The sequence below is a fragment of the Fukomys damarensis genome, unplaced genomic scaffold, assembly GCF_012274545.1.
Source record: "Fukomys damarensis isolate Sample0158 unplaced genomic scaffold, DMR_v1.0_HiC HiC_scaffold_39, whole genome shotgun sequence".
NCBI classification, from domain to species: domain Eukaryota; kingdom Metazoa; phylum Chordata; class Mammalia; order Rodentia; family Bathyergidae; genus Fukomys; species Fukomys damarensis.
The window spans coordinates 55,548,420-55,575,699 of record NW_022900951.1 but is presented as its reverse complement, the minus strand read 5'-3'; the positions used below and the strand labels follow the sequence as shown (position 1 = coordinate 55,575,699).

Here is a 27,280-nt window from a genome sequence, read left to right as displayed (position 1 = left end):
ATGAGAGATTTGATAGGATAAAGCCTGCTTCCTGGACTGGATCTCAACAAATTTTCTAAATTTATAACTTTTGTTTTCCATTTTATCTCTTTTTTCTTTCTTTCCCCATTTTTCTGTACCTATGCATGTTACAGAAGGAAATAATAGCAGAGATGTATGTAGAAACTAGGGAAAATGTTCCCAATGTACCATAAATTGTACCTACTTGTGAGGTTGCTCTTACCCCCACCCCATATTATAATGTAGAACATAATGTTGTAAATATTTATACATTACTTATGTATGCTAGGTACTCTTCTAGACTTCTTCATGTATATACTTATGCCATAGTGAGGATTGAATCCAGTGTCTTGTACATACTAGTAGTGTAAGTTTTCTAGTGTTGAGCTTTATCCTAGACATTTTATATTTTATTTTGAGACAGATTCTCACTAAATTTCTCACAATTTCCTTGAATTTATGATTTGCCCTTCTCAGCCTTGTGAGTAACTTGGAATACATGTGTATACCGTTATACTGTTTAGAATTTAAAAAATAATCTCGTATTTATGGAAGGTTACTAGAATATTAGAAAGAACTCTTACATACTCTTTCCCCAGAGGCCCCAGCTCCACATTTTCCTGTAATGACCTATGTATAAAATGGATTGTAATCTTCAATTACAGTTTCTATTGTCTTCTACTCAGTAATACTTCTCCATTTTTTCATGTTCATGATGTTTTTTTATTCACTTATTTTATTGGTACATTTTAGGTATACACTATGATGACAGTCATCATTGGGAATTTGTACCTTTACATGATATATCTTGGTTCTTATTTTTTTCCCCATTCCCCCATTCTCCCTTCAAACCCTCTACCACCAACCCCCACTTAGAAAGATTTTGTTTCTATTATTTCCTTTTCTCACATTTATTCCTTTTCCTTCTTTCTGTTCCCTTACCCCTCCCACTTCCCCTTCCCCTTTGGACTTTTCCCCTATTTCACATTATATATTATATATTTTGATCCTCATTTATACTTTCAGATGAGATTGGGCATGTTCAGGGTGGTATGGTCATAAACATTTATACTTTCAGTTTCTCACACCGGAGAAAATATTTGGTAATTACACATTTGTCCCATTTATTTCCCTTAAGAGTATGGCCTCAGTATACATCCATTTAGCTATAAATGCCTCTAGCATCTCATTTGTTATGTATGAGTAGTACTCCACTTTATAAAAAAAAACAGACATCTTCTTTATCCAGTCACAAATTGATGGGCAATTGGGATGTTTCCAAGTTTTAGCTATTAAAAACTGTGCCACTATAAACAAGGGTGAGCATATATCACTGTGGTATGATTTCTTTTAATTCTTCTGGGAAGATAACCAGAAGGAAATAGCTGGATCAAAAGAGACTTCTACTCCTAGTTTTCTTAGGTCTCTCTATGTTGATTTCCACAGTGGTTGCACCAGTCTGCACCTCCCACCAAAAATGGTGAAGGCTTCCTTTCTCCCCACAGCCCCACCAGCATTTGTTATTGGTTGATTTCTTGATAGCAGCCATTCTTTGTGGGGTGAGGTAGAATCTCCGTGTTGTTTTCATCTGCATCTCTTGAATAACCAGTGATGTGGAACATTTTCATATATTTACTTGCTGCTTTTACTTCTTTGTCTGAGAAATGTCTGTTCATTTCCCATGCCCAGTTTTGAATCACGTCTTTGTATTTGGGGGGTGTGATTTTTTTTTTTTTGAGTTCTTTATATATTCTAGATAGCAGTCCTTTGTCTGAGGAGCAGCTGCTAACATTTTTTTCCCATATTGTAGGTTGACTCATAGCTGTGTTAGTGGTATCTTTTGCAGTGCAGAAGCTTTTAAATAAGGTGAGGTCCCAGTTGTTGATTCTTTGTGCTAGTTCCCATGCTACTGAAGATTTGTTGATAAAGTTTTTTCCTATGCCAATGTCTTCAAGAGTTCTGCCTAACTTATCTTCCAGCAAGTTTAGTATTTCTGTTTTAAAATTTAGATCTTTAATCCACTCTGATTTTAATATAGAGCATGGTGAAAGGTATGAGTCTAGTTTTTATCTTTGGCAGGTTGAAGTCCAGTTTTTCTAGGACCATTTATTTATTTTTTTAATTGAGTTTATTGGTACTTTTTAGTTATACAGTACAGTTACATTCATTATTGGGATCTTGTACCTTTATATTGACAGGTCTTGGTTCTCATTTTTTTCCCATTGTCCCTGCCCTCCCTTCAGCCCCTCCACCCCTCCCAGTTTACAAATATTTTATTTCCATTTTTACATATTTTTTTCATTTCCCTTATTACCTTTCCCCTACCCTTCCCACTTTCCCTATGCCTGTCGCCCTTTTCTGCCTATTTCACATTGTTAATTATCTCATTAGGATCTTATGTACTATTATAGCTTTTCACACCAGAGAAACTATTTGGTATTTACACATATGTGACTTATTTATTTCACTTTGGAGTATATCTTCAAAATGTATCCATTTTCCTATGAATGAGTCTAATTTCTCATTCTTTATGGCTGAGTAGTATTCCATTTTATAGAAAAACCATATCTTCTTTATGCAGTTTCCAACTGATGGGGAAATGGGCTTATTACAAGTTTTAGCTATTACAAACTGTGCTGCTGTAAACATAGGTGTACATATATCATTGTGATGTGATTCTTTTAATTCTTTTGGAAAGATACCCAGCAGAGGGATGGCTGGGTCAAATGGAACCTCCAGTCCAAGCTCTTTGAGGTATCTCCATATTGATTTCCATAGTGGTTGTACCAATCTGCACTTCCATCAGCAATGAAGAAGGGTTCCTTTCTCCCCACAACCCCGCCAACATTTGTTATTGTGTGATTTCTTGATAGCAGCCATTCTTTGTGGGGTGAGGTGGAATCTCAGTGTTGTTTTCATCTGCGTCTCTCGAATGACCAGTGATGTGGAACATTTTTTTCATATATTTACTTGCTGCTTTTACTTCTTTGTCTGATAAATGTCTGTTTATTTCAGATGCCCATTTTTGAATTGGGTCTTTGCATTTGGGGGGGGCTGATTGTTTTGAGTTCTTTATATATTCTAGATTATAGTCCTCTGTCTGAGGAGCATCTGGTAAAATATTTTTCCCACATTGTAGGTTGTCTCTTAGTTCGTTGATGGTTTCTTCTGCAGTTCAAAATAAGATGAGATCCATCTTTTTAATAACATGAGATCCCAGTTGTTGATTCTTTCTGCTAGTTCCCGTGCTACTGAGGATTTGTTCATAAAATCTTTTCCTATGCCAGTGTCTTCAAGAGTTCTGCCTAACTTATCTTCCAGCAAGTTAAGTGTTATTGTTTTAATATTTAGATCTTTAATCCACATGGATTTTAATTTAGTGCATGGTGAAAGATAAGGGTCTAGTTTTAATCTTTGGCAGGTTGAGATCCAGTTTTTCCAACACCATTTATTAAAGAAGCTATTTTTCTCCAATGGGGATTGTCAGCTCCTTAGTCAAAGATGAGGTAGCTGAGTACATCGGAGTTGTTTTTGTGTCTTCCAGTCTGTCCCACTGATCTTCAAGTCTGTTTCTTTGCCAGTACCATGCTGTTTTTATCACAGTAGCTTTGTAGTATAGTTTCAAATTGGGAATTGTTATACCCACTGCCATGTGTTGCCTAGGATGGCTTTGGCTATTCTAGGTCTCTTATGGTTCCAAATGAATTTTTGGATTCTTTTTTCTAGCTCTGTGAAATATAGTGTTGAAATTTCAATTGTCATTGCATTGAATCTGTATAGCAGTTTTGGTACTATGGCCATTTTCCCTATGTTGATTCTTCCTACCCAGGAGCAGGGGATATCTTTCCATTTTCTTATATCCTCTTCATTCTCTTTTTTCAGAGTGCTGTAGTTTTCAGTGTAAAGTTCTTTTGCTTCTTTCGTTAGATTGATTCCTAGATTTTTCATTTTTTTGGATGCTATTGTGAAAGAAATTGTTTCCCTAATTTCTCTCTCAGTGAGTCTGTTATTTGTGTACAAGAAAGCTATTGATTTTGGGGTGTTGATCTTCTATCCAGCTACTCTATTGAATCTGTTAATTAAATCTAGAAGTCTTTTAGTGAAGTTTTTTGGGTCTTCAATATAGAGTATCATATCATCAGCAAATAATGACAGTCTAACTTCTTCCTTTCCTATCTTTATTGATTTAATTTCTTTCTCTTGTCTAATTGCTGTGGCTAATGCTTCCACAACTATATCAAAGAGGAGTGGTGTTAGTGGCTATCCTTGTATTGTTCCTTATTTTAATGTGAAGGTTTTCAGTTTTTGGCCATTTAATATGATGTTGGCTGTTCGTTTTTCATTGATAGCCTTTATTAAGTTGAGATATAGACCATCTATTTCAATTTTTGCAGGGTTTTTATCATGAATGCGTGTTGAATTTTGTCAAATGCTTTTTCTGCAACTATCAAGAGGATCATATATTTCTTGTCCCTGACTTTGTTAATAGAGTGTATTACATCTATTTTCTTACGTATGTTGAACCATCCTTGCATCCCTAGAATAAATCTGACTATGTCAGGATGTATGATCTTCTTGATGATCCTCTTTATTCTTTTTGCTAGTATCTTATTGAGGATTTTTGCATCTATATTCATTAAGGAGATTGGCCTGTAGTTCTCTTTTTTAGTTGCATCTTTCCCTGATTTGAGAATCAAAGTGATACTTGCTTCCAGGACTAAATTTGGTAGTATTGCTTCCCTTTCAATTTCATTGAAAATTTTGAAGAGTAATGGCAGTAGTTCTTCTCTAAATGTCTTGTAAAATTCAGCAGTGAATCCATCTGGGCCTGGGCTTTTCTTTGTTGGTAAGTTTTTTAGTTACATTTTCAATTTCATTGATTGTGATTGGGTTGTTTAAAATGTTTTTATCTTCTTTGTTCAACTTTGGCAATTCATGAGTATCTAGAAATCTGTCCATTTCTTCTGTGTTTTTCATTTTATTAGAGTATAGATTCTCAAAGTAGGTATTGACTATCCTCTGGTTTTCTGTTGGATCTGTTGTGACTTCACCTTTTTCATTCCTAATTGCATGGATCTGTGCCTTTTCTTTCCTTTTTTTTTGATAAGGTTAGCTAAGGGTTTATCAATTTTATTTATTCTTTCAAAAAGCCAACTCTTCAATTCATTTATTTTTTGTATCATTTTCTTAGTTTCTATTGCATTGATTCCTGCTCTAATCTTTATAATTTCCTCTCTTGTTCGAGCTTTGGGTTTTTCTTGCTCTTGTTTTTCTAGGAGTGCAAGATTCATCGTTAGGTTGTTCATTTGATCTCGCTCTGTTTTTCTAGTGTGAGCATTCATTGCCATGAATTTTTCATGTACAACTGCTTTCATTGTGTCCCATAGATTCCTGTAAACATATAGGATTGGCATTTTCACTTATTTCTAAAAACTGTCTGATTTCGTCCTTAATTTCCTCTGTGATCCATTGATTGTTCAGGAGAGTGTTGTTCAATTTGTATGTGTTTGTGAAGTTCCTACGGTTTCTTATGCTATTGATCTCCAGCTTAATTGCACTGTGATCTGATAATATACAGGGAACAACTTTGATTCTTTTGCATTTATTCAAACCTGTTCTGTCATCTAGCATATGGTCTGTCTTGGAGAATGACCCATGTGCTGCCGAAAAGAATGTATATTCTGATTTTGTGTGGTGAAACCCTCTATAGACGTCTATTAGGTCTATGTGTTCAAAAGCTTGGGTCAGTTCTAGTATTTCATTGATGATTTTTTGCCTAGATGATGTCTATTTGTGAAAAAGGGTTATTTAGATCCCCCACTACAATTTTATTAATGTTTATTTGGTTCTTCATGTTACTTAATATTTGTTTTATATAGTTGGGGGCATTTATATTTGGTGCATATATGTTTATGATTGTTATCTCTTTCTCTTAAATTGTTCCGTTCACAAAGATGTAGTGGCCTTTGTCTCTCTTAATCGGTTTTGATTGGAAATTCACTTTGTCTGTGAATAAGATTGCCACCCCTGCTTTTTTCTGGGCTCCTGTTGTGTGAAGAATTGTTTTCCACCCTTTCACTTTCAGTATATGTGCTTCTTTTTGCAATAGGTGTGTTTCTTGTATACAGTATATTGTTGGACTTTGCTTCTGAATCCATTCTGCCAGTCTATTTCTCTTGATTGGTGAATTGAGGCCACTGAAATTGATGGTTATAACTGATATGTACTGACTTGTTTTTGTCATGTTATTGTCCTTTTGTTGACTCTTTAATTTTTGCCCTCTCCTTTCAGTTTCTTGCCTTAACTATTTCTTTTGCTCTGTTGGGCCTCATGGTGTTGTGATCTTCATTGTCTTTTTCTAGGATATTGATTAGAATTCCTTGTAGTGCTGGTTTGGTATTCATGAAGTTTCTTAGGTGTTCTTTGTCATGGAAGTATCTTATTTCCCCTCTCCATTTTGTCAGATAATTTTGCAGGATACATCAGTCTAGGTTGGAGGTTGTTTTCTTTTAGGACTTGAAATACTTCACTCAAGGCTGTCCTTTACCTGAGGGTTTGTGTTGAAATGTCTGCTGTGATTCTGATGGGCTTTCCTTTGCATGTGATTTGTTTCTTTTCTCCTACTGCTTGTAGTATTTTGTTCTTCTGTTGGGTTTCTGTGATCTTGACTATTATATGTCTAGGTGTAGTTTTTTTCTTTTTTTGATCATTGATAGTTGGAGTCCTGTATGCCTTACTTATCTCTATGTCAAATTCTTCCCCTCTGTTTGGGAAGTTTTCTGTCATTAATTCTGTGAACAGCTTTTTTAAGTTGTTTGCATTTTCTCCTGCTACTTCATGGATTCCTCTCAGTCTTATGTTATTCTTCTTTGCATTATCTAGGAGTTGTTGGATTGATTTCTCATGATCCCTTACTATTTTTAAGGGACCTCTCTTTTTTTGGACACTGTCTGCAATCCTATCTTTTATACCTGAGATTCTATCTTTGCATTCTTTTATTCTGTTGTGACATTTTCAATAGAGTTTTTAATCTCCTGGATATCTGTTTGAATATGTTTCATGGATTCCATTTCTTTCCTCTGTTGGGCATTCATTGTTTCCATTTCTTTCTTATTCTGGGCCTTCATGGCTTTTATCATGGTCCTGAGCTCATCTATTTTTTTTGTCAGTTTCTGTTCTAGCATCTTGAATCATGACTTTCATTTTGCTCACCATCTCTATGGTTATCTGGGAAATTATTTGTTTTGAATTTTTTTAGTGCCTGATTGATCTGATTTGTTACTTCCTGTGCTGTGAGTTCATGGTGTCCTGGTGGTTCACTCTCAGACTTTTCATCCTCCTTTGCTCTACTGCTTGCCATTGGTAAACTGGAAGTCTGTCTTTGTGTCTTGCTTAAGTGTTTTCTCATTTTTATTTTTGCTGTTGGGTTGTCCTTGATTCAATCTCTGGGTTATTAAATCCTCCTATCTTCCTGATATCTTTGTGTTTTAGCTTTTGATTCTCTAATGACTCATAGACATTCTCATTTTTACAATACAGAGAAAACAACTTGTCAAATCAATCCCTATCCTTTATCCCAATTGATACAATCAGCCACACAATAGGATCAATCACTACTTGCAAATTGACCACTTGTGGTAGTCATTAATCTGTCACCTTTAAACCATGTGAATTAAATTAAAATCAAGAAGCAGCCCAAAATATGTTTGCAGTGAACAAACTCCTCAACATAGCATATTTACCATTTAGGATGGGGACCTAGACAGAGTTAAGATGAGAGGAATAGATAAGTAAAAGAACTGGAGAAGGTTTCAAGTGAAGCCAGAGGGCACAGAATGACCGCACAATCTTTAGGAAACTGTTAAACTCAAAAGGCATAGACAGAGTGCAAGTATACTCACAAGAATATATCCCCTTTACAGCAATAGGGGCTCACATTCCCTTGAAACTACTGACCCTTGAGTGAGGCACAATGATAGAAAAAAAGAACATTAAGAACAAAGAAAAAATGATAAAGGAAGAAAACAGTCAGGGCAGGAACAGGAACATAAAGGGAGATGAGGGACAATATGGTGGAGCAAGAGCCTGAGTTGGAGAAAGAGGACAGAAAAAAGAAAGAATTTGCAGAGTGGAATGAGGAAAAGAAAGAAAAAAAAAGAATTTGAAGGGCCTCTTTCAGACTATATCTCTGCTGTCATAATGCACATTGTGTGCAGCCATGTGCGGAACCAAATCCCTCTATCTCAGCTAGCCGATGGCAGGCCCCCGGGATGCAGACTGACCTCAGGCCGCAAGTACCAAATTGAGCTTCCCAACCTCTTGCAGGGTTGAAATCTAAACAGTTTTACTACAAGTTTTCTCTGCCCTTTCTTTAAAGATGTTCAATATTGGGAGCTCAGAAAATTACCCTTTATAACTAGCTATACCTCTTTGGAGTGGGTCCAAGGACTGGTGGAATCAGGAGGTCTGAGCACTGGGGCGGGGGTACTCAGGGGCACCCACTTGGCTAACCTTGTGGTGCTGGAGCAGCAATGGTGGCGCCCGCAGGGGAGGACGTGTTACCTGTTGTGCGCACTGTACTCCGGGAGGCCGGAGGGAGAGCAGATGTGGGCAGGATTCCCGAATCTCAAATTCTGGCAGTGTTGGAGCAGCAATGGTGGCACCCACAGAGGAGGGCATGGCTACCCGTCCCCTCTAGGACCATTTATTAAAGAGGCTATCTTCCTCCAGTGAGGATGGTTGGCTCCTTTATCAAAGATGAAGTAGCTTTGTATGCCTGGAGTTGTTTCTGCATCTTGTAGTCTATTTCATTGATCCTCTTGTTTGTGTCTTTGCCACTACCATGCTGTTTTTATCACAGTGGCTTTGTAGTATAGTTTCAAATTGGGAATTGTTATACCCGCTGCCATCTGTCTGTTGCCTAGGATGGCTTTTGCTATTCTAGGTCTCTTCTGGTTCTAAATGAATTTTTGGATTATTTTTTCTAGTTCTGTGAAATATACTGTTGGGATTTCAACCAGAATTGCATTGAATTTATATGGCAGTTTTGTAAGCATGGCCATTTTCACTATGTTGATTCTTCCCAGCCAGGAGCAGGGGATGTCTTCCCATTTTCTTATATCTTCTTCTATGTCTTTTTTCAGAATGTTGTAATTTGCAGTGCAGAGGTCTTTTTGCTTCTTCGTTAGATTGATTTCTAGGTATTTCATTTTTTTGGATATTATTGTGAAAGGAATTGTTTCCCCAATTTCTCTGTCATTGAATCTGTTGTGTGTATAGAAAAAGGGTACTGATATTTGAGTGTTAATTAATACTGATATTTGAGTGTTAATAGTGTATCCAATTACTGTACTGAATCTTTGAATTACATCTAGAAGTCTTTTGGCAGAGTTCTTTGGGTCTTCTTTGTAGAGTAACATGTCATCAGGAAAGCGTGACAAGTTTAACTTCTTCCTTTCCTATCTTTATTCTTTTTGTTTCTTTCTCTTGTCTAATTTCTATGGCTAATATTTCAAGAACTAAATTGAACAGAAGGGGTGTAGTGGACATTCTTGTCTTGTTTCTGATCTTAGCATGCAGATTTTCAGTTTTTGATCACTTAATATGATGTTGGTGTTGGGTTTTCATAGATACCCTGTATCACATTGAGATAAAGACCATCTATTTCAATTTCTTGTGTTTTTTTTAATCGTGAATGCATGTTGAATTTTGTGGAATGTTTTTTTGTGCATCTATTGAGATGACCATATTGCTTTTGTTCTTGACTCTTTTAGCATAGTGTATTTCATTTATTAATTGAGGTATGTTGAACCATCCTTGCATCTGTGGGATAAATCCAACTTGTTCAGGGTGTATGATCTCCTTAATGATCTGTATTCTGTTTGCCTGTATCTTATTGAGGAGTTTTGCATGTACGTTCATTAGGGAGACTGGCGTATAGTTCTCTATTTTGGTTGGGTCTTTCCCTGCTTTTGGAATCAAAGTAGTACTTGTTTCCTGGAATGAAGTTGGAAGTATTGCTTCCCTTCCAATTTCATTGAAGATTTTAAAAAGTAGTATTGATAGTTCTTCTCTAAATGTCTTGTAGAAATCAACCATGAAGCCATGAGGACCTGGGGTTTTCTTTGTTGGTAATGTTTTAATTATATTTTCTATTTCACTCATTGTAATTGGGGTGTTTAGACTTTTTATATCTTCTTCATTCAACATTGGAAGTTCATATGTATCTAGGAATCTGTCCATTTTTTCTGTATTTTCCATGTTTTTAGAGTATAGGTTTTCGAAGGTGGTATTGATGATGATCCTCTGCATTTCTGTTCGATTTGTTGTGGCTCCACCTTTTTCATTCCTAATTGCATGAATTTGAGCCTCTTCTTTCCTTTTTTCAAAAGGTTGGGTAAGGATTTATCCATTTTATTCTTTCAAAAATCAAACTCTGATTCATTGATTTTTTGTATTATTCTCTTAGTCTCCATTGCATTTATTTCTGCAGTAATGTCTTTATAATTTCCTCTCCTGTACAAGCTTTTGGTTTATCTTGCTCTTCTTTTTCTAGGAGCTTAAGGTTAATCATTAGGTTGTTTATTTGAGCTTGGTCTGTTTTTCCAGTATGGGCATTTACTGCTATGCTATGAATTTCCATCATAGAACTGCTTTCATTGTGTCCTATAGATTCCTATATGTTGAATTTGCATTATCATTAAATTGTAGGAGCTGTCCATTTGTGAAGTTCTTTTGATTTCTTGTGCTATACTTTTGGTTTGAAATCTACTCTGTCTGCAAACAAGATAGATACCCCCACTTTTTTCTGGGCTCCTGTCACATGGAGTTCTGTTTTCCAACCTTTAACTCTCAGTCCATGAATTTCTTTGTGGATTAAGTGGGTTTCTTGTTATACAGCCTATTGTTGGATTTTGCTTCTTAATCCATTTTGCCAGGCTACTTTTTTTGATTGGTGGATTGACACCATTAACATTGATAGTTATAACTGTTATGTATTGACTTTTCATTGTAATATTAAATTCATGTTGTTGGTTTTTTTCATTGTTTTTATTTTTCCCTTTCTCCCTTTAATTTCTTGCCTTACCTCGTATATTTTCTGTATTGGCCCTTATGGAGTTTTGGCCTTCATTTTCTTTTTCCATGACATTGTTTAGAAGTGTTTGAAGTGACGATATTGTTTTCTTGAAATTTGTTGTGGAAGTATCTTATTTCCCCATCACTTTTGAAAGACAGTTTTGTAGGATATATCAGTCTAGGTTGTAGGTTGTTTTCTTTTAGGATTTGAAATACCTCACTCAGGCTTGCCTTCACTTGAGACACAGGAAAATTGAATGTCACTCTCCTGAGAAACTACTGGGTTACAAAGTAAATTAAAGAACTAATTAGACAGTTTCTACAGTTAAATGACAATGCTCGTACAACACACAGGAATTTGTGGGACACAATGAAAGCAGTTCTACAAGGGAAATTCATTGCAGTGAATGCCTATACTAAGAAAGCAGTGATAGCTCAAATAAAAAGAGGTAATGCTGAACCTCAAGCTCCTAGAAAAAGAAGAGCAAGACAATAAACCTCATACATTGGAGGAAATTGTAAAATTGAAAGGGGATATCAATGCAATGGAGACTGAGAGAATGATACAAAAAGAATTTAAAAAATCAGGGTAATAAGGGAAAAGAAAAAAATGTGACATAATGAAAAGATGGAAATAAAGTGTTTGTAGATGGGGAAGGGAGGAGGTGATGAAAGGAGGGCAGGAACAAGGGGAAAAATGAGAACCAAGACTTGTCATGTAGAGGTACAAGATCCCAACAATGAATGTAACTGTACTGTATCCCTAAAATGTACCAATAAACTCAATTAAAGCTGAAAAAAAATCAATGAATAGAACAGGTAGTTCTTCAAAAGAGTATATAAAATCAACATACCAATAGCCAAACCTCATCAAAAAAGGAAAGAAAAGCCTCGATGAAATTAATAATGAAAAAATTGAAATCATAACAGATCCAGCAGAAATCCAGAGGATCAAGGATATGATTCTGGGATTAACTCCTAGTGCAATGGTAGGATTAAGCTACCCCTCCCTGGATGTGAATGCTATCCATCCTAAGGGTAGGTAGCCTTGATAAGATATAAGGGACAGAAATAGTTCACTGCTTCTATATTTTGCTGCTTGCTACTTCACTGTGTTGCTGGCTCCTGCTGCCATGAATTGTTTCTCTTCTGTGATGTCCCTCTGTTATACTATCCTGCCTTGGAGTCAGCTGATTATGGACTGAAACTTCTACAAAGAGTGAGCTGAACCTTTCCTTGTTTAACTTTGGATGTTTAGTATTTTGTTTCAGCATAGTAACTAAGACAGAATTTTGGTACCACAGAAGTGGGGTTATTTGGGTATCAGGTATTTCATCTCAGCAATGAGAAAAGTAGTTAAAACAATGCGTATGAATTTAGCCCTATGATATGATGATTTTAATATTTTTGGGAAGCTACCTAGAAGGAGGTAGCTGGATCAAATGGAATTTCTATTCTTAGTTTTAGAGTAGTCTCCAAACAGATTTCCATAGTGGTTGTCCTCATATACATTCCCACCAATGTAGAAGAGTTCCTTTCTTCCCACATCCTTACTAGTATTTGTTATTTGATTTTTTGACAGTCATTCTTTCTAGGATAACATGGTATCTGAATATAGTTCTAATTTACATTTCTGAAATGGCCAACTGTGTTCAACATTTTTTTCATGTATTGGCCATTTGTATTTCTTCTTCTGTGAAGTGTCTATTCATTTCATAGGGCTATGTTTTCCTTTCTCTCTCTCTCTCTCTCTCTCTCTCTCTCTCTCTCTCTCTCTCCTTTTGGTACTGGGGATCTAACTTGGAACCCCTGAGCTACGTTCCTGGCCCACAGATGGTTATGTTTTGATTGGGTCTTTTATTTTGGGGATCTAATTGTTTGAATTCTAAATATATTCCTTTTTTCCCTCTTGGTCCTCCATTCTTTATTGTGCGTTTAACTGACATGAGCAGTCAGTACAAATCCATCTACAGTCCTGAATCTGTTTCCTTACAGAAATACTGATAGTTGACATTAGCTGTATCTGTTAAATGAAATAAAAGTATAACCCCAAAGTAAAAGTTACATCTCTCCAGAAAAATTATGTATAAATGAGATACAAATGTAATCTTGAAATAACTTTCACATTTGTCAAGCAAAAGTAATTTATGCTTTTTAAAACATACAGTTTAATAACCGCTCCTTAATCACAGCAATTCTCACATTAGCTTAGAGCACATATTCTTAACTGTGTAGTCTGTCGTTTCATCGTTTTTGTTACTTAGATCTTGATTTTAACACTCATGCATCCTAAAAGAAAAATGGTGAATAAATTGAGTTTGATTCTTTGAAATATCTTCATGTTCCATCCTTGTATTTCTTTTGAAATAAAGTCCATCCATATAATAGCATTTATTGCACACACACTTCAATTTTTAAAGTACATGTCAAACCCATGAAAGAAAATAATGCATCATGATGTTTATGAAGACTCCTGAATCCACCCTCCTAATCCTCTTTTAACTTTCAGATGCACATTTTCAACCTTTGGTGGACACCTACAGCAATACACAGTGTTCCTATTTTCATCACTTACCACTTTGAAGCAGAAAAGTACATTTTTCATTTCCTCCTTCCCATTTATCCTACAGGCAATAAGACACTAAGTCTTTTTTTTCATAATATTGTTGAATTTATTGTTCTTGTCATTCTTTTGGCCACCTTAATTTGCCATCAAATCTGAGGCTGAATCAAACCACTATCCTTATGTTTATACTCCTAGGGTACAAAAGAGCACATGGTAGCTATTAGGTGTACAAAACCTTGGCAGAAACACTAATCACTGACATTTAAAGACTTTGATTGAGTTAAAGCTGTTCAATAAAACAGATTTCACTATCTGTTGTCATACCTATGAATATTCTAAGTTCTTTTTAAAATTAATTTTATTGGTACATTTAATGTATATAATATAATGACATTCATCATTGGAAATTTGCACCTTTACATAATCCATCTTGGTTCTTATTTCTTCCCCATTCCCGTACCTTCTCTTCAACCCCCCCACCCCTTCTTATCTACAAAGATTTTGTTTCCATTTTTTTCTTTTTCTCATATTAATTCCATTCCCTTCTTTCTTTTCCCCTATACCTTCCATTTCCCCTTTGTCTTCTTGTACCAGGGATTGAACTCAGGATCTTGTGCTTATGAGGCAGGCACAACACCACTGGGCTAAATCCCCAGCCCCCACTATATTTTTGACTTAGTCTTCTGTCCATGGAATACCTGGTAAAAGTTTTTTTTCCCATTCTCTAGGTCATCTCTTCACTTTGGTGTTTGCTTCCTTTGCTGTACAGAAAGATTTTAATTTGATATGATCCTCAATCTTCTGCTTATGCATAGCCAGTTTCCCAGCACCATTGAATTAAGGGGCTATCTTTTCTCCAGTGTATTTTTTGACTTCTTAGTTATTGATCAAATAGCTATATATGCCTGGGGTTGTTTCAATTTCTTCTCCTCCATGCCACTGATCCATGTGTCTGTTTCTGTGCCCATACAATGCTGTTTTAATTATTGTAGCTTCATTTATAACTTCAAGTCTGGGTCTGTAATGCCATTTGCTTTGCATTTTGACCAAGGATTACTTTTGCTGTTCTGGGTCTCTTCTCATTCCATATAAATTTTAAGGTTGTTCTCTCTCACAATGTGTGAAGTGGTATAAGTATTTTGATTGAGATTGCATTAAATCTGTACATCAGTTTTGGAAGTATAGCCATTTTGATTTTGTTGGTTCTGCCTCTCCAGGTACAGGAGATAACTTTCCAATTTTTGATGTGCTTCTTGATTTCCTGTTTTAGAGTGATATAATTTTCATTGTAGAGGTCTTTCACTTCCTGGGTTACATTAACATCTAAGTGTATAACTTTGTCATGCTATTGTGAATGGTTTTGTTTTCCTAATTGCTTTTTCAGTGAGTTCATTGTTAGTGTATAGGAATGATACTGATTTTTGTGTATTTATTTTGTATCTCCCTGGTGCATTCATTTTATTAGACCTTTTGGCATCATTAGCTTTCTCCTTCTAGAATATCCTTGATAATTTTTTGGAGTGTTGGTTTGTTGGTCATGAATTGCCTTAGGTTTTCTTTATCATGGAAATATCTTATTTCTTTAATTTTGAAAGATAATTTTGCAGCATATAACAGTAAGTGTACCCTTACTATAATTGGTTTTTATTTCCAGGGACCTTTTTGTCAATTAATTTGGATTTTATACATAGACTATAGTGTTATTTGTAAACAAACAGTATTTTTCCTTTCCAATCTGTTGAACTTTTATTTCCTTGTTTTATTTCATTAGCTACAACTTCCGATACAATGTTGAAAAGTAGTTGTGAGAGGAGGAGTCCTTTGTTCCTGATTTTAGTGGGAAAGCTTCAAGTTTCCCACTATTAAGTATGAGGTTTAAATGTAAATATTTTGCAGATTTTTTTTCAAGTTGAGCAATTTCTCCTTTGTTCTTAGTTTTTTGAGTATCATGAATAGCATTGGATTTAGTCAAATGCTTTGGTTAAACATTTAGCTATAGAGCTGTTCTTAGTATTCCTCTATTATCTTTTTATGCCCATGGAATTTTTAGTGATTTGCTATCTCTTTCATTTCTTTAAAAGTTTTTTATTAGTATATGTTGGTTATACATACTATTTACATTTCTTGTGGGGCATTGTTACCTGTATATAATACATTTTAATTCTTTTTTAAAAAAACTCTCCTTTCCCTTCTGTTTTTTTCCTCATTGAGTTTATTGGTACATTTTAGGTGTACAGTACAGTTACATTCATCAGTGGGATCCTGTACCTTCACATGACAGGTCTTGGTTCTCATTTTTTCCCCTACCCCTTGCCCTCCTTTCACCCCCTCTCCTTTCCCTTCTTTCCCATCTTGTTCCATCCAACTCTTGATCCCTTCCTTTTTATTTTGTACCTGTATGCAGTACTTTATATTTATTTTCCTTGTGTGGAGTTGGCACATGTATATAACACCTCTTAATTCCTTTCTTCATTCCCTTTCCCTCCCCTCCCTCCATATGCTGATACTAGTAATTTGAATCCTCTCTCTTTTTTCTTATCCTTGTTAGAAGTTATCAATTTTACTGATCTTTTCAAAGAATCAATGTTTGATTTCTTTCTACTCAGTTTTAATTTGTTTTTCTTTTGCTTGTTTTAGATTTATTTTCTTTATTTTAAGGTGGAAATTTAGATGATGGATTTTAGACTCACTCTCTCTCTCTCTCTCTCTCTCCCTCTCTCTCATTGGTTCTTGCTTCATTAGGTTGGTATCAAATTTATGATCCTTCTTCCTTAGCGTTCCAAGTAACTGGGATTACAGAGGTGTTTCACGTTGCCCAATAGATTCTTTCACTTTTCTAATGTATACGTTTCATGCTATAAATTTCCCTTGAATCATTGTTTTTTTGTTGCATCACACACATTTTTGGTTAAGTTAGCTTTCATTTTTACTTATTGTAAAATATTTTAAGATTGTTCTTCATGTTTCTTCTTTGATTTGTTTAGTATTTAGAAATGTATTATTTAATCTGAAAATATTTTGGAATTGTCAAGTCATCTTTCTGTTATTGATCCCCCCCTGCCCCCGCAGAGACCCTTGGCTCACCCAAGGACCAATGGAAATTTATTGAATTTTTTTGTCCTTTCTGTCTTTCCCCAAGTGGCATTTTCTTGCAAAATGCCTGACATGATCAGAAGGTATCCTGGGAATGAGTGCCCCCAAGGGGTGGCCCAGAGATTTAAATACAAACTGGAGGGAAGGGCAGGGTGTAGATGGGACAGGCAAGAGACAGAACAAAGGACATGGCTTCTTAGCTAGTGACCAAGGTTTGTTTTCTGCAGGACTAAACTGTGCTAGAGGGAAGAGGGCTAGGATCCTGGCTGGGGAGAGGATGAGCAGAGGGCCCCCAGCTCTGGGTTTCACCCACATTCCCCAGAGAAGTAGCAGCAGGGATGAGGCTCTGCCCCTTAGGCTCTGAGCAATGGGAGGAAGAATAGACCAGATGTGCTGCCTCAGGGAAAGAGAGGGGGTGCTGGCAGAGTGAGGGCTAAGGCTGGTGCTTGGCCTCTGGCTTGGTGGGCCTTGCCCCTCTGCCTGCCTTGGGCACAAAGGGGCACAGTGGGCAGGCAGCACATGGGCCTGGCTCTGGCAGGGCAGTGGGTTGTAGGAGCAGGCTCCCTCTGACCTCAAGACACAGGCCCAGTGCAGCCTCCTGCCCACCTTCCCTAGCTGTGCCTGAACCCCACTGCAGCTGGATGGCTTGAGCTGTGAGTATAGGAGGGGTGGAGGGAGGCAGAGGACAGGAAAGGGTGGGCTGCTGGGCTCCTGCAGGCCCCATACCAGTCTTAAGGTCCAGCCCAGGGCCCTAGATCTCAGGCCTTGGATCCCTTGGCTAGTCCTGACCCCAGGCACTGACTACAGCCGGGTGCAGCAGAGGCTAGGGAAGTCTCAGATCTTGGGAAGGGGGTCGTGTAGAGGGGAGCAGCGATTTAGCTCAGTGGTTCTGCCACCTGCCTCGCAAGTGCGAGGACCAGAGTTCGATCCCAGGTACCAAAAAACGAAAAGCAAATTCTGGGGGGGGTGAAGAACTAGTGCAGCATACATGGGGGAGGGGAGACAGAGGATCCCCACCCCTTTCCAAAGGAAGGTGCTTGGTGGGGCATCTTTCCAAGGCATCTAGAGGCAGTAACAGAGCAGCCCCCCTCCTCACCCTTGCCACAGGTCCTGAATATCCTACCTTGGGGACCCTGAAAGAACCAGGACTCAGGATAGCAGATGAGCCAGAGGGAGATGGGGTGCCCAGGATACCTCAGAGTTACAGACTCCAATGTCCAGAAGAGGGAGGGGGTACCTCCTGACCCCTCCAGAGGCATCATCTGGAGGTGTGCTCTCTGTCCCATCTCAAGTACCCCTCCTACCAACAGCCACCACCAGCTTGCTTCACAGTGGTACTCCTGATCTTGAGATTGGGCCTTTCTCCTCCTGAGGCTGCTCCAGGGCCCATCTGCTTTTTTATCTCAGCAGCCATAGTCATGAAAGCCTGCTTGACATTGGTGGCATTCTTGGCACTTGTCTCCAGAAATTGGATGCCCCAAGAGTCTGTAAACTTGGTGGTGGTGGTGAGGTTGCTCTTGTTGCCCACCAGGAGAGTACTGACATTCTCACTGGCATAGCGGTCAGTCTCCTGCAGCCATTGCTTCATGCTGACATAGGATTCCTGGTCAGTGATATTGAACACCGTGATGATGCCTTGAGCCCCCCCCCATAGTAGCAGAAATGCTGGTCTGAAGCTGTTCCTGCCTGGCTGTACCCCAAATCTGAAGTTTGATGGTTTTACCATCTAGCTGAATGGTTTGGATCTTGAAATTCACCCCAATGGTGTCTATGTAGCTCTCTGTGTGTCATCAGCAATCCACAGGAGCAGCCATATGACTTGCCCACACCTGAGTCACCAATCAAAAGAAGCTTAAACAGGTAGTCATATTCAGAACTCTGCTCTTCCTGTATTCCAAGATGGTGGCACTCACCACAGAGACCCCCTGTTATTGATTTTTTACCTAATTCCTTTGTGGCCTAAAAGAAGACATTATATGATTTTTATTTTATTTTTTTTAGTTTTATTTTATTGATATTGTGTGAGAAAAATCTCACTATACTTCAAGTTGGCATTGAACTCAGTATGTAGCCCAGGTTGGCCTCAAATTTGCGATGATCCTTCTGCTTCAGCCTTCTAAATGCTGGGATTACAGGCATGAAGCGCCATGCCCAGCTTGATTTTTATTTTTTAACATTTGTTAGTATGTCTTTTATAGTCCAGAATGCATTTTATGTTGTTGAATGTTACATATGAGCTTAAGAAGACTGAATTCTGCTGGTTTTTGATGAAATAGTTCCTAGATGTCCATTATATCTAGTTGATTGATGATGCTGTTGAGTTCAAGTATGTATTCCCTGGGATTTCCTGTTGCAGAATTTGTCTGTATCTGATAGGGTGGTGTTGAAATCTCCACCTATAATAGTAGATTCATCTATTCTTCCTTACAGTTTTATATTTTTACATTCTTGTTATCTGCATCTATATTAAAGTTTGTCAAGTCATTTTGGGGGATTGACCCTTTTGTCATTAGGTAATGCCTAATTAGGTAATCCCTGATAACGTTTCTTGCTCTGATGTCTGCTCTGTATAAAGTTATATACAATAGGCCTGTGAGTTACGACTGGCCTCACATATGAACAACTTGGATGACTGGAATTTTAGTTTTAACTTGTTACCAAAGTCTTGAGTTACTACCTGAATGCTAGTTGAGACCTAGTGACGCAGAAGCAGTCCTTGTAGGCTACCAACCTTCCCAAGGAGAGGAAGAACGTCAGAAAGCCAGATTCCTGATGTTCTTATGGAAGGGGACTCTCCTTTCAAACAATAATCACTTTCCATTTCATCCTCCCTTTCTGTAAGCCAAAGATGTTAACTTGAATGGTGAGTACAGCATCAAATTGTTGTTTCTAGTAAATTAGGCACATTTTATAACTTTTTGGTGAATATACTAGGAAATTTATTCGTGTTTCTGGTAAATTATGCACATATACAACCATTTTTTATTGTGAAAAGGTTAAGAGGTACTTTGGGAGGTTCAGAGCACATTATGGGAATTTCCATTATTTCTTATGAGAAAATAGTCTTGACCTACAACCAACTTGAATTACAACCAGCCCTCATGAACAAATTGAGTTCGTAAATCAAGGGTCCACTTTAGCTACTTCCATACTTTTCCTTAGTATTAGCATTATACATTTTTCCTGATTCCTTTACTTTTTTTGAGATGCTAGGCCTTGTATATGGTAGGCAAGTGCTTTATTTTTGAGCTACATTCCCAGTCCTTTTTATTTTACTTATTTTGTTAATGGTAATGGGGATTGAACCCAAGAACATCCTTAGCTATGTACCCAGACTTTTATATTTTTAAATTTTGATTCAAAATCTTGCTAAGTCTCTAAGTTGCCCAGATGGGGTTTGAAATTGTGAGCCTACTGCTGTGTCCTCCAAAGGTACTAGGATTATAGGTATATGCCACCAGGCATTATTTTGTTTTTGAGACAGGGCTTCCTTAAATTGCACAGGCTGACCTCAAATATGCTGTCTGTTTCAGTCCCCCAAGTAGCTAGGATTGCAGGCATGTACCACCTAAGCTTGACTTTGTTCCATTAGTGTGTGTGTGTGTGTGTGTGTGTGTGTGTGTGTGTGTGTGTGTGTTTTGGTACTAGAGATCGAACCCAGGGCCTTTGCACAGGGTTACAGCCCCAGACTTTCTTTAGTTTTTATTTTGAGACAAATTCTTGTAAAGTTGTTAAATTGCTCAATCTGCACTTGAACTTGTTACTCTCCTGGGTTTTCGGATTACAGGCATGTGCCACCAAGCCTGGCTCATTCCTTTACTTTTATTGTATATGTATCTTCATATTTCAAATGGGTTTCTTAAAGAGAATATATTGTTAAGTCTTATATTTTGATTTACTCTTTACGACCCCCCCAGCATTAACGATTGATCCTAGGACCTACCTAGGAACTTTGTACTGAGCTACATCTTCAACCATTTTTTTATTTTGAGACTAGGTCACTCTAAATCACTAAATTGCCAAGGCTGGGCTTGAATTTATGGTCTTCTTGCTTCATCCTTCAGAGAGCTAGGATTATAGACACACTCCACCATTCTAGGCTTACAATTTTCCTTTTAATTGGAGCACTTATACAATTGATGAGTAAAGTGATTATTGATATACTGGGATAATATCTACCATCTAATTACTGTTTGTACTTGTTGGCTTAGTTCTTTGTTCCTCTTTTTGTTTTCAACTCTTTTTCTGTCCTTTGTCTTTTTAACTGATCATTTTGTATATTCTATTTTATCTCCTCTCTTAGAATATCAGTTATGCTTGTTTAGTAACTTTTTAATGGTTTTCCTTGGATTTGCAATATATTTGCAATTAATATATAATGAAATATATTTTTGCTTTTATTATTTTGAAAAAACTTATATCAACAGAAAAAAGTTTTTGTTACCTTCACTTATTTCTCTTTGATGCTCTTCCTTTCTTTATACAGATCTGAATTTCTTACCTATGTAATTTTTTCTGAAGAAGTTCTTTTAATTTTGTTGCAAGGTGGGTCTACTAGAAAAAAATTTTTCTTAAGTTTTGTATGCTGTTACCAAATCTTTCAAAAATTTTTATTATTCATGTTTTTATTTCTTTTTTGGGGATTGGTCTCACTGATATCCAGACTGAGCTGAAGCTCACAATCCTTACATGGGACTATAGGTGTGTACCACTGGGCTTGGTGATCTTTCATTAAAAAAAAAAAAGAATTCTTTATTAGTTCCTGCAGAAAGCACAGACCCACTCTGGCGGGTGACCTAGGGGATCTGGGGATATGCTGTGGCCTCTGCCCTGCAGGCCCCTGATCCTTTGCTTCTGCTGCCCATTGGCTGGGACCAGGCTTTAAAGCACAGGCTAGCCACTCCACTACCCAACTAGGATAACCTGATAGCAGCGGTGGCAGCCTTAGAGCTGGGACCTTTTGATCACAGGGTCTCCTGGCCCAACCCTGCTAGCCTGGGTGAAGCCCCCACCAGCCACTGAGGATGTGGTACCTTGCCATGGTAGTAGCATAACATAATAAGAAGAATGACTGCCTCCTGACTGCACTGGAGAATCATTACAGGGTGGGCCCAAGAACGTGGGTCTGAAAGCTGGGTCACTTCTGGCCATGGAACTGAGCAGATCTGGATACTGAGGTAACTGCTGTGTCCCAGTTGGAGAGGACCAATAAAGGCCTTACCTGCCCTGGAAGATGAGGAAGCTATGGCCTAGGGTTAGTGGGCCATGGGTGATTGCCAAAGAGAGAAATGGTGAAGAAGCATTTCATGTTTGGTTAATTGGAAATGCCCGCCATCATTTGGTAAGATTTACTGGACATTTTTAGAAGTCCTGTGCATGTGAAATGAAAAAGCTGTTTTCCACATTCTCCCCAACCTTTCAAAATAAACCTTGTTGCATCTGGACAATATGGATTTAAAGAGGTTGCTGATGTATGATATTGTTAGAAAAACCACACGTCTTGGAAATGTCTATTTGATTTTTAAAAATGACAGAAAAGAAACATCTCCTGAAAGTGACTTTTTGAAACGGAGTTTGCTAGACCATCTGGAGAAGTGACACTAGGAGTGGTACTTGTCCACATTTGATCTGTGGATTAAAGGATATGGAGCAGAAGACAGTGAAAAGAGAAAAAGGTCCAGTAACAGAGTTGTTACATGTAGAAGAGTTTGTTCATATTGTAACCATTAGTTTTGTGTATTTGTGCATTTTAGTCTTCATTCATAAATACATATATATATATATATATATGACAATGTTAAGTACTTTATTGAAATATCTAGTCTTTTTAGATGTTCTCAAGTGCCTGCTACCTGTTAAAAAGTAGTAAAATAACCCATTTTGTAAATTTTTTTGTTACAACTCACATGAATTGTTATTTTGTGGGGGGAATAGGCAAGCCCCCTCTAATAGTCTACATTGTGTTTAGGTACTGATTCTCAGAAGAGAAGGAAATGCAGAGTGCTATCCTAGTGTACTTATAGTGAAGCGAGTTACCATTGTCCCTTATGTCTGTGCATTTTGTTTTCATTTGCTGTTTTGCTGTGTATATAGGGTATGTAAAACCCAATTGAGTCCTTTTACAACATCTAGTCTTTCTAGATACTAAAGAAGTTGTCAGTTTTGACAAAAAGCAGTTAATAAATTAACACATTTTATTCATTTTGTATTAACATTCCTAGGAAAGATTTTCTTCTGAAAATTTGAGCATTTTAGCCTACTTGGTAGTGGAGAAAGGAAGGGTTCTAGACCACAATGCTCATATTTTCAAGGCACTTTCAATTTATAACTATTGTTACACGTGTGCAGTTTAATCAAGATTGCTGTCTGTATATAATGGACAACTTGAGTCCTTAATTTGAAACACCTACTCTTATCTAGACATTTAGAAGTACCCAACCTATGTTAAGTGTAGAGATAGTAAAATATCATTTTGTAAATAAACATTTTTTTTGCTTAAAATTAATACAAAATGTTGTCTTTTAAGAATGGAGTGGTTGAACCACCTCTGTGAGCAGAGTGATACTCTCTGTACTTGTTCAGTTGTTTGGAGGAAGTGGGAGGGAAGAAATTACAAGAGGTAGTATGTTAGTGCATTTGTACTTGGACATTATCAGAAATCATTTTTCTGTATGTTTTGTGAGTTTTGTTTTGCTGTGTATATTGTGTATATAATGGGCAAATAAATTCAGAATTTTCAACATCTAGTTCCTACACCTTAGGCTGCCAGTGTATGACAAAGTAGTAGTAAAGTTGGCACGTTTTGTACATTTTGTGTTGAAAGACGCAGATAGATGTGCTTGTCCTCTGTATATGAATTTTGGATTCAACCACCATTAATATTACATATGCTTATAGTTATCCACTGGATTGAAGGCAGAGAAAAAGAAGTGAAGAGGGAATGGTTCAAGGCCATATTGATCATATTTAGAAGGTACCTCAGAGTATAACCATTGTTACATATGTAATTTTATTTATCAGTGCTAAGAGTTTTATTGGAAACAAGAAGACTATCTTCTGGATTTCTGACAACCCGTTGTTGGGTGGCCCCTGAGGCTCTTTGTCAGGGGTAATTTTATATCAAAATCACAATATGGGTACAATGTAGGTCAAACTACAATCAACTTACAGATTTACAAGTACAGTCACTTAGCTAATATTGGTTCAATAGAGAAGTGAGGCACTTAGCAAGGGTATATGGCAAGCATTATTCATCATAAATGTTAGCTGATTTGTAACTTCTTTTTTTTTTTTTGAGATAGGGTCTCACTATGTAGTTCAGACTGCCCTGGAACTCACTATGTAGCCCAGGCTAATGTCGAACTCACAGCAGTCCTTCTGCCTCAGACTCCCGAATGCTGGGATTACAGGCAAGTGCCACCACACCCTGCTTGTAACTTCTAATTGTAGAAAGAACAAAGGTGTTCCTGGAAAGGGATGGAAGTATGGGTTCAGATGTTCTATAACCCAAATATGCGAGGAGACAAGTTCTTATATGAAAAAAATCTAGTTCTAGATATGTAGAAGTGATTGATATGTTTAAGAGTAGAGATAGGATAACACTTTCTGTAAATAGCCTTTTAAAACTGAAGGGAAATGCTACATTTGGAAACAGTATATTTAAACCACCTCTGAAAAATAATCTTTTATAAATGTAAAAAAAAATTATTTCACCATCCATATTGACCTACAGATTTTTTTTTGTACCAGGGATCGAACTTGGGTCCCTGCACTTGCAAGGCAAATGGTGGAACCACTGAGCTAAAACCCTGGCCAACCTACAGATTTTAATTTGCTTATGCCTTTTTTATTTGTTGAGACTTTATATATATTTCTTTTTGCTTCATGACTGTTCATAATTACTTTTTCAAGTGGTTTAAAGTAAGTTTAAATAAAAGCAGATAATTCCAACATTTGTGCTGTCTCATCACTGACTTCTGTTCTTTTTTATGTAAGCTGAAATTTTCAAAGGTCTTCATATACTGAATCATTTTTTATTGACTCCTAGATATTTTTTCATATTAATTTTTTCAGATTCTTGGCCTTATTTACATTTTATGACAAAGTTGATATTTTCACTTTGGCAGGCAGTCAACCTGGTCAGATGAAGCCACATTTTTCAAATTGTCTTCTGTTAGGGTTTCAGTACTGGTTCAGTTTTATAGGGCTTTGTGTGTTCATTGTGCGTGTGCGTGTGTGTGTGTGTGTGTGTATTGCTGTGGATTAAACTCAGGACCTCATGAATGCCAGGCACATGCCTTCACATTGAGCTACAGTTCCAACCCCTGCAAAGGTCTTGATTATTTCCTTCATATACAACTCTCACTGGTCAGTCTGTATCTGGCAAAGGTTTATTTCTTAGCTCAGTTATCAATGTCTTTGTCATGCAAATTAGGCCATCTCTGTGGTTGCTCAGGTTGTGGAGATTTACTAATCAACTTTCTTGTGTTATGAGAATTAGAAAATTCTTCCATGTTAGACATTTAAAATATTTCCATGTACTTAACCTTTATAAGTGGAAAATAGAAACTCCTTGACATTTGAGATTCTTGCTATTACTCAAGACATTCTCTGTGATTTGTATTCAACATTTTAGCAGGAACTACTCACTGGTGTGCCAAATTGTGACACTTTACTGCTATGAAATCCATGTGTCGATCTGTAAAATGAGAGAATATGACAAAATCTCAAAGGTCCTTCGGGTACAAAATTCAGTGTTTGATTTAGAGAAGTGCTGGGCCATACACAGAGTTTATGTGTGTCTGTGTGAAGTTTTTGCGCCAATGATCTTTGACAGTACTGGCTTGTTTCTTTAATTCTTTACTTCTTTCTCCACAAAGGATGTTTGGATCCTTAATCAAAATTTTATTTTGATTGGTTGGTTTGTGTATTTAGGCTTGCTTTTGTGTTTCATTTTGATCTTTTGTTTCACCCTGATTGTTTTGAGTGAAGAGAAATTGCCTTGGGTTGCATATTACGTGTGTGTGTGTGTGTGTGTGTATGAATATATGCAACTATATATGATAGTTATTTCATGTAATTAACAGCTTCATTTATTTTTAAATATTTTTATTATATCATTTAAAAAGAAGGCAATGTAAACATTAAAACTGATGGAATATAGTGGTACGTCAGTTCAGAAACTTAATTCTTTCACGATTCTGGTTGTAAATGCAATTGGATGAGAACTGAATCAAATTCAATGGTTAGGTTCAAAATTGAACTTATGGGGGAAATTTGGTTCTATTCTCATCCAATTCAGTTTGCTACCATGTATCAGTCAGTATTTACTAGAGAAACAGATATAACACAAATTATGCAAATATTTATGAATTTATAAGATTGGCTTACAGTGGCTGTCCACAGAGTTGGATGAGAGAGCCCAGAGAGTCTGTCTGTACACTGGAGACTGAAAGATTTAGTCAAAGGTCTGGAGCTCACTGCAGTGTGTCCCTTCTGAGTCCATATCAGGAGGCTGATGGGTTTGCCATGGAAGGCTGCAGGAGCTGCACTAGAATCTGAAGAGTCTTCATTGGAAGCCAGGTGATAATATCCAAGGTAAAGGCAAATACTAGGGCTCCTCTGAAACAGAAGCTGATCCATCTTCTTCATTTTCTTTTTATACCATTCAGGTGATGAGCCACCCTAATGTGGGTCTTCCACACCCCAGGGTGTGGAATTGCTGAGCTGGTTTAGTTAAGATTCTCTTAACAAAACTTCTCAAGTTGACACAATCAATCATCACACACCAGAAATGTGGAAAGAATTTAATTCATGAACCAAGGCACAACTGTATTTGACCTTGTGTTTATGTAGCTTATGAGTCATTGTCTGATTTGATGGAAGTGGTTACAATTCTTAGTGAGTTCTTAAGGTGATTGTTAGAAATTTTGGATTTAATAGTACTTGTTTCCATTTCATTCTTGAAAATAGTTGTTCACAAATGTGCATACTACCAGAAAGTGATGAACTGAATAAGATGTGATTGTGAAACAAGGAACATTTTTTCTGTGGGAAGCTAGATCTTATAAAAGTTTAATAATCAGACATCACATTTTTCTTTAAGTTGAATGTCTGATCAAAATTCTGCATTCCATTTGAAAATTCACAGGGTATGTATTTATGTTGACTGAAAGAGTTGCAAATATAGAATAGGTATATTGAAATAATATTGTTCTAATTGATACATTTTACTCACCAAGTCACAAAAGCACACGTAATTCTGATGCATGTAGGTTTTGATTTGACTGTGTGTAATAGGCTCAGGAGGTGTACTGTACCCTCTCAACTACTCCTACTCTGCATTCTGTTGTTCCTTACACAGTCTGGACATGAGCACAGCACAAGCAAGTAATGAAAAATATTGCTACCCACACTCAGTCACTGCTGACATACACTCAGGGTCCCTGCTTATCCACGAGGACCCAGAAACCAAGTGCCCAGCCACCAGTTCCTGGTTTCTCCACAGCACAAGGCAACAGAGCTGAAAACATAGCAAAGAGATCA

At 37.1% G+C, this 27,280-nt stretch overlaps 1 protein-coding gene and 1 pseudogene across 1 annotated transcript in view; one reads left to right on the top strand and one right to left on the bottom strand.

Moving 5' to 3' along the window:
• Positions 1-27,280, top strand: part of Tex11 (testis expressed 11) — a 478,576-nt gene that overhangs the window by 109,360 nt on the left and 341,936 nt on the right. The window lies entirely within an intron of this gene.
• Positions 18,036-26,377, bottom strand: LOC104850859 (annotated as a pseudogene).